At 41.3% G+C, this 8839-nt stretch overlaps 1 long non-coding RNA gene across 1 annotated transcript in view; it reads left to right on the top strand.

Moving 5' to 3' along the window:
* Positions 1-8839, top strand: part of LOC106726796 — a 12867-nt gene that overhangs the window by 1794 nt on the left and 2234 nt on the right. The window lies entirely within an intron of this gene.

Raw genomic sequence — 8839 nt, 5'->3', positions numbered from 1 at the left:
GGGGGTGGGGGGGAGGGAGATTGTCTGTGGGAGCGCACTGACAACCAGGAGGCAGCTCCTGTGTTGAGCATCTGCCCCCAGGTGGTCAGTGCACGTCATAGCGACTGGTCAACCATTCGTTCTGGTCATTCAGTCATAACAGTCACTTAGGCTTTTATATATATATTAGAGGCCTGGTGCAAAAAATTTGTGCACTGAGGGGGGGTTCCCCTCAGCCTTGCCTGTGCCCTCTTGCAGTCCATGACACCTTGAGGATGTCCGACTGCCAGCTTAGGCCTGATCCCTGGGGTAGCCCTCGCAGTCTGGTACCTTACCACCCGCCTGCTCACTGCTCCTTACTGCTCAGCTCACTGCTCCCTAGCACTGCTGTGGAGGCAAGAGAGGCTCCCGCCACCGCCGCTGCGCTCACCAACCATGAGCCCAGCTTCTGGCTGAGCAGCGCTCCCCCTGTGGGAGCACGCTGACCACCAGGGGGGCAGCTCCTGCATTGAGCATCTGCCTCCTGGTGGTCAGTGTGCATCACAGCAACCAGTCGTTCTGGTCGTTCTGCCTTAATGGTCACTTAGGCTTTTATTATATAGATAGATGTACTCTTTATTATGAAGCCAGACTAAAGGAATTCACTGTTGCCTCCCTGATTAGTAGTTAAGGGAATGAGCTCAGAAGCAGGTAGATGTGAATTCTGCTCTGCTTCCTTTCCATTGTGTCATCTTAGTTAATAACCTTTTGGAGCTTCTAGTTCCTCTTCTGCAAAAAGAGTATAGTCACATCTATGTTCATGTGGTTGTTGAGGAGAGTTATGCAGTGTACACTCTAGCATGTTTTGTCACATAATAAGTACTCATTGATAATTGGATACTGGGATAAAATAAAGTATCCGAGCCCTGACCAGTTTGGCTCAGTGGCTAGAGTGTCGGCCTGTGGACTGAAGAGTCCCAGGTTCGATTCTGGTCAAGGGCATGTACCTTGGTTGCGGGCACATCCCCAGTAAGGGGTGTGCAGGAGGCAGCTGATGGATGTTTCTCTCTCATGGATGTTTCTAACTCTCTATCCCTCTCCCTTCCTCTCTGTAAAAAATCAATAAAATATATTAAAAAAATAAAATAAAGTATCCGATTCTTAAATCTTTTTTCATATTTACTACATTGTCTTCCTTTGACATGAAAGCAGCAAGCCTGAAACCTGCCCAAAGTAAACATGACCAAGTCATCCAACATACAAACTAAAATCCCAAATTGATTTAATACACTGAAAAGTTTTCCTTTGAAGAAAAGGACAGTATCAGTTTCTCCACTTTTCATGGCAGTTGTAAGAAGATTACTCTCTTTGCTGCTCTGAAAAAGTAAGGGGAAAATATGTTAATGTTCTTGGCTTATCTCTCCTGTACTTGCATTTATGCTAATACATGTATATAATATATAGAGAGCCAGAGCTATGTAATTCTTATTGTTCAGTGTCATGCCCAACTAGCTCCTTAATACAGTCGTGTGCTGCTTACAAGGATGTGTTCTAAGAAATGCTTCTTTGGGGGTTTCGTCACTGTGCAAACATCACAGAGTGCATGTACACAAATCTGGATTGTATAGCCTGCTACGTAGCTTGGCTATACAGTGTAGCCTGTTGCTCCTAGGCTACAGCATGTTACTGCACAAAACAACAGGAGCTTAAATCAAGCACAAGAGAAAATGATGTAATCAAGAGAGGGATTAAACATGAGATGTATGAGGTTGCTGTCGGTGTAACAGGGCATACTGTTTGACAACAGAGTTTTTTCATAAGTGAAAAGAGCACACTCTAAAATAATGATACAATGTATATTAAATATATAAACCAGTAACATAGTTGTTTATTATCATGATCAAGTATTATGTACTGTATGTACATATGTGATACGTTATACTTTTATATGGACTGGCTGAGAGGATTAGACAAGGAGGAAAGTTTAAACAATGCTTTAATCATTAAGACCACAATATTGGGGGGCAGGAGTGGGGTGGAGGGGAGTCAATGGGGGAAAGGAGGGGGACCTCTGTAATACTGTCAACAGTAAAGATAAAGTTTAAAAATGACCACATTAATAAGGGCTCTTACAAAATAAGTACCTGATTGGCTACCAAATAGACTGTTCCTCTAGTTTAAAGGACAGAGACAGCTGGGGGTTGGAGTGTTTGAGAGAATTTATGTTTAAATGGACTAGGGGAGAGTTTGTCTAGAATGGCAGGTTAGTTTAAGGAAGATGCTGCTAGAACAGGGGTGGGCAAACTTTTTGACTCGAGGGCCACAATGGGTTCTTAAACTGGACCGGAGGGCCGGAACAAAAGCATGGATGGAGTGTTTGTGTGAACTAATATAAATTCAAAGTAAACATCATTACATAAAAGGGTACGGTCTTTTTTTTTTTTTTAGTTTTATTCATTTCAAATGGGCCGGATCCGGCCCGCGGGCTGTAGTTTTCCCACGGCTGTGCTAGAAGGTAGGTGTGGCAGACGTTGCTGGTTATAACCCTATGTCTATTTTCCCATCTCCCTCAGTAATAGAACTTCTAATTTTTAGTGGTACACTTGGTCATCAGAATATAAGTACATTTAGCCATGGAGTTAAGTTTTGACTAAAGGGTATAAGCGGCAGTGGTACGTACTGGCTGACAAGAAATGACATTGGGAATGTAGGCCACACACAAAGGAATAACAAGATAGAATGATCAAGCATCTTTGATACTATAGAATATCAAACCTACCCTAAATCTCTCTGAAGTTTTACATCTGCTTCATTTGAGCCACTTTTATTTTGGACTAGAGGCCCGGTGCATGAAATTCATGCACAGGTACGGTCCCTGGGCCTGGCCTGTGATCAGGGCCATATTCCCCACCTGCCCGAAGCTGGCCCCGCCCCCCCGCCAACACCCACCCCCGGTTTCCCATTTGCCATCGGGTGATCGGTGCCTGACAGCCAGGGGAAGGGACCAATAGGTTGGCTGTTCCTGCCCACTCGCTGGCCTTGCCCCTGCCACGGGTGGCCATCAGGTGATCAGAGCCTGCCAGCCAGGGGAAGGGACCAAGAGGTGGTCAGTGCACCTCATAGTGATTGGTCCAGCGGTCGTTCTGGTCATTCTGCTGTTAGGGTCAATTTGCATATTACCCTTTTATTATATAGGATTGTCTGTCACTTGCAGCTGAACCTAATCTTAACCATCACAGTAAGTCAACACCCTAAATACTTGGAGAAAGATAGCAGACTTTACCCTGAGGGACTAAGAAACCAACTAATATTCCTGAGAAGGGGAAAATGCAGTGATCCTCAATTTTAGGATACTAATATAGCATCAGGTATGATGCAAATCAGAACAGGGAAAATATTTGGGAGGCTGGTAAAAATGGTGTATGCCATTTGGGAATAAAGCCTGAAACCAGTGTAATGATGAAACCGAGAGAAGGATATAAAACACCTTGAAGGAAGAATCACTGATATTTGGTAACTGACTGGGTATGACATTTAGGAAGGCATAGCGGGTGGACATAGGTAAGTAAAAGATTGCAACAAAGAAAATACCCAGTTTTTTTACATTCATGATCTAGGGCAGTGATTCCCAAAGTGGGTGCTACCGCCCCCTGGTGGGTGCTGCAGCGATCCAGGGGGGCGGTGATAGCCACAGGTGCATTTGTTTTAACTTTTTTTGTATTACCTTTCTATTCTGAGTTCAATAAATAGTTTCATAATTTCAAACTTCAATGTTTCTAATTTACACCTTTCTTTACTATACTTTACAAAAAAGGTAGAAACATTAATACATATATCTTTCTGTTTAATTGCTATTAAAATTTTTAAAAAATTAATTTCCAGGGGGCGCTGAGTAATATTTTTTCTGGAAAGGGGGAGGTAGGCCAAATAAGTTTGGGAACCACTGATTTAGGGTATAACATAGTATCTATAGAAATAGGAAAACCAAGAGGGTAAATGTGGATTGATGGGGGGAGAAGGAAGAGGAAGAGGTAAGTCATGAAATATTTACTGTAAGTTGACATTATAGAAATCCAAGTGGAATTTTCTAGTAGGTACATTGGCAATAAGGTCAGGAGTTTATGAAAGGAAAGTGTTTCAAAGATATATCTGAAGGAGTATTCCTAACAAAGTTAAGTGATGATGTCAGAATTATTAAAAGATAAACTAAGGGATATTAAAAATTTTAAGAGTTTCTTTGAGTAAACACTGATCCCAATCAGGCAGTGCCAAACTGGAGTGCTCTGCTGATGGGAGCTGGGGAAGAGACTTATACACAGACTAGAGGCCCGGTGCACAAGATTCGTGCACTGGTCGGGGGTCCCTCAGCCCAGCCTGCACCCTCTCACAGTCTGGGACCCCTCGGGGGATGTCTGCCTTGCTGTCAATCAGACATCCCTCTTGCAGTCCCAGACCCCTTGCTCCTTACCACCCACCTGTAGCGGAGGCAGGAGAAGCTCCCGCGACCGCTCGACAGCCATCAGCCGGGCTTCTGGCTGAGCGGTGCCGCCCCTGTGGGAGCACATTGACCACCAGGGAACAGCTCCTGCATTGAGCATCTGCCCCCTGGTGGTCAGTGCCTTTCATAGCGACTGGTCATTTTGCCGTTCAGTTGATTTGCATATTATGCTTTTATTATATAGGATGGTGTGGAAGCAAAGCAAGGACATTTTTATTTTAAATATATTTTATTGATTTTTCACAGAGAGGAAAGGAGAGGGATAGAGAGTTAGAAACATTAATGAGAGAGGAACATCCATCAGCTGCCTCCTGCACACCCCCTACTGGGGATGTGCCCGCAACCAAGGTACATGCCCTTGACCAGAATCAAACCTGGGACCTTTCAGTCCACAGGCCGATGCTCTATCCACTGAGCCAAACCGGTTAGGGCAGCAAGGACATTATTTGATTGACTATAAGCTTAAAGCCTGGTTGGCTGTTTGTCATTGGTTGTCCTGTGGTTTTGCTTTTGTAACCTTAAATTTTGGTTTGCTTCCATAGGCCCACAGCATTAGAGCCACCTCAGCCTAATGCCCCCCTTGTTTAATAACACCATAGATGAGAATTCTAAGGAAAAGAGTGAATACAACTGAAAGCTGAAGAGCAGGAAAAAAAAGACCCAGAGAAGTAAAGTATAGTGTCTCACTAGGCATAATGATTTTGGATCAAACTAGAAAACTTCCTGTAATCCTGACATCTAACAAGGTGATGTTGAGAACATTTCCATATGTGTATTGCCAGCTCTGAGTAAGAAATAGTAATCTATTTTTTATCTTTACTACTCTCTTCTGTTTATCAAAGATGATATTGCCATAGATTCTGTGACTAAATCTGATTTTATCAACACTCTTGGTCGTTATATAAATTTCTTATGCCCAGTGTTACAAGAGAGCCTGGTGGCTAAATTCTGTAAGTTTGAAATTCCATGCAGCATTCTTAGTATTAGAGGGATTCCAGATACTACCTTCATCCTGAAGAGGAAAGGGAAGCACCACAAAAAAAGACAAGATTCTAAAATCATACAACATATGCTCACGTCCCTCCACAGACTCAGCCCCAAGGCAAAAACCATATGAAAAGATATGACTACCACACCTATTGTTACAACCTGTGTAGGTAACTGTGACTCGCCTGTCTCCTCAATTGGATGAAAATGGCTCAGAGAATAATCTAAAGGCTTTTCCATTCCCTTACTTTCCCAATTTCATTTTTGTGTGTGGTGCTGTGAGTGTAGGGTGGGAATTGTTTGTTAGCACAGAATAACCTAGTGAAAGCTAACTAATACAGCTAACAATACATCTGAGAGCCATCTTGTTAGGTATTATTACTGCTATAAGGAGTTTTCCCCAGTTCATTATAGAATGACTTATTGAGATTTGTAATTTATTGTTTCAGGTCTTCTATTTAGTCCACAGGCCGATGCTCTATCCACTGAGCCAAACCGGTTAGGGCAGCAAGGACATTATTTGATTGACTATAAGCTTAAAGCCTGGTTGGCTGTTTGTCATTGGTTGTCCTGTGGTTTTGCTTTTGTAACCTTAAATTTTGGTTTGCTTCCATAGGCCCACAGCATTAGAGCCACCTCAGCCTAATGCCCCCCTTGTTTAATAACACCATAGATGAGAATTCTAAGGAAAAGAGTGAATACAACTGAAAGCTGAAGAGCAGGAAAAAAAAGACCCAGAGAAGTAAAGTATAGTGTCTCACTAGGCATAATGATTTTGGATCAAACTAGAAAACTTCCTGTAATCCTGACATCTAACAAGGTGATGTTGAGAACATTTCCATATGTGTATTGCCAGCTCTGAGTAAGAAATAGTAATCTATTTTTTATCTTTACTACTCTCTTCTGTTTATCAAAGATGATATTGCCATAGATTCTGTGACTAAATCTGATTTTATCAACACTCTTGGTCGTTATATAAATTTCTTATGCCCAGTGTTACAAGAGAGCCTGGTGGCTAAATTCTGTAAGTTTGAAATTCCATGCAGCATTCTTAGTATTAGAGGGATTCCAGATACTACCTTCATCCTGAAGAGGAAAGGGAAGCACCACAAAAAAAGACAAGATTCTAAAATCATACAACATATGCTCACGTCCCTCCACAGACTCAGCCCCAAGGCAAAAACCATATGAAAAGATATGACTACCACACCTATTGTTACAACCTGTGTAGGTAACTGTGACTCGCCTGTCTCCTCAATTGGATGAAAATGGCTCAGAGAATAATCTAAAGGCTTTTCCATTCCCTTACTTTCCCAATTTCATTTTTGTGTGTGGTGCTGTGAGTGTAGGGTGGGAATTGTTTGTTAGCACAGAATAACCTAGTGAAAGCTAACTAATACAGCTAACAATACATCTGAGAGCCATCTTGTTAGGTATTATTACTGCTATAAGGAGTTTTCCCCAGTTCATTATAGAATGACTTATTGAGATTTGTAATTTATTGTTTCAGGTCTTCTATTTAGGTCTTTGATTCATTTTGAATTAATTTTTATACATGGGAACAAACAGTAGTCTAGTTTCAGTCTTTTGCATGTGGTTTTCCAATTTTCCCAGCACCATTTATTGAAGAAGCTTTCTTTTCTCCATTGTATGTTTATTCCTTCCTCTTTGTTTATTTTTAAAAAATATTTTTATTGATTTCAGAGAGGAAGGGAGGGGGAGAGAGAGAGAGAGAGAAACACCAATGATGAGAGAGAATCATTGATCAGCTGCCTCCTGCACACCCCACACTGGGGATCGAGCCCACAGCCTGGGCATGTGCCCTGCCTGAAATTGAACCCGGCAACCTCTGGATGCGCAACCACTGAGACACATCGGCCGAGCTATTTTATTACTTTTAAAGATGAACACTAAAATATTTAGGGGAAAGAAATTACTTTTCTGGAATTTGTTTTAAAATGTTCCAACAACAAAAAATAATTCTTTAAAGATTCAGGAAAGATAAAAAAAATGTCAAAATACTGATGATTGTTGAAATTGAATATTTACCTTTTGAAAATTTCAGGAAAAGTTGAAAATATAAGTTTCTTAATGGTGAAGAAACTATTATAAATGGCATCTTCATGTAGGAGAGGAAAGAAATTGTAAACTTTACCTTGTAGTTATGCAGTTTGCCCATTGTTTGGAGCCAAAACTATGCTTTGCATCATAGTTTGCCCTTAAAAAAGTTTTTTTTTAAAATATATTTTATTGACTTTTTGCAGAGAGGAAGGGAGAGGGTTAGAGAGTTAGAAACATAGATGAGAGAGAAACATCAATCAGCTGCCTCCTGCACACCTCCCACTAGGGATGTGCCCGCAAGCAAGGTACATGCTCTTGACCAGAAACGAACCTGGGACCCTTCAGTCTGCAGGCCAACTCTCTATCCACTCAGCCAAACCAGTTAGGGCTTGTTTTGTTTTGTTTTAATAAAGGGGAACCCCGATTTCTGATTTGAGTGAGCAGGGTTGGCTTCTCAGCCACTGTGGTTTCACCATGTAAAGGTGACTTTATTGTTTCAGGTTATGTTTAACTGTCTCTAACAGATATGTTTATCTGTATAAATGTTTCTGTTGTTAACTTGGTTTTGGTTTGGTTATACTAAAACAACATACAGGAACTTGTACGAGTTCACAGGGTACCAGTGTGGACCACACATGATAAGGAACAATTAAGCATTAGTGGGGGAAAAAGAGGAAAATTGAATTCAGACAACATGCATTTGATATTGATACTTCACAGCTAAGAGACATTGGTCAAATCAACCTCTGGGAATATTACATTTCTCTTGGGCAACATGGGAATGGTAACAGGACTATTGTAAAGACTGCATGAGCTACTACGCAAGATGCTTTTTCTACTCTAAAGCATCATACCAAGATAAACATTATTAGCATGAAGAATGAATATTGGCAATATATAATATGATTATTTTCACTTTACAAAAGTGAAAAATTATCTAAATTGATATTTAAAAATAAGTCAAATAAACATACCAAGCTTTTCCATTAAAATATACCAGAGTAATGAAATAATAATTTCATAATACAGATAATTGCCTCAGTTTTATTGTTTTATGCCTTATCTACACTAATAAAAGAGAAACATGGTAATTAGCGTATGACCACTTCCCTTCCCATTGGCTAATCAGCATATCCTTATGCAAATTAACTGTCAGCCAAGATGGCGGCCGGCACCATGCACTGAAGCGAACAGGGAGGCTTGCTTGCTCCAGTGACTGCGGACTCCAACGTTCCCCGCCTGACTTGCCGGCCTCTCAGCTGCAACTCTAAGCAACTATGTTGCAAATATAGAAGCTAAACAAAACCCCAGAAACCAGCCGGACTGAAAGCCAGC

The sequence above is a fragment of the Myotis brandtii genome, unplaced genomic scaffold, assembly GCF_000412655.1.
Source record: "Myotis brandtii unplaced genomic scaffold, ASM41265v1 scaffold1087, whole genome shotgun sequence".
Classification (NCBI taxonomy): Eukaryota; Metazoa; Chordata; class Mammalia; order Chiroptera; family Vespertilionidae; genus Myotis; species Myotis brandtii.
This window is presented reverse-complemented; position numbering and strand designations above follow the sequence as displayed.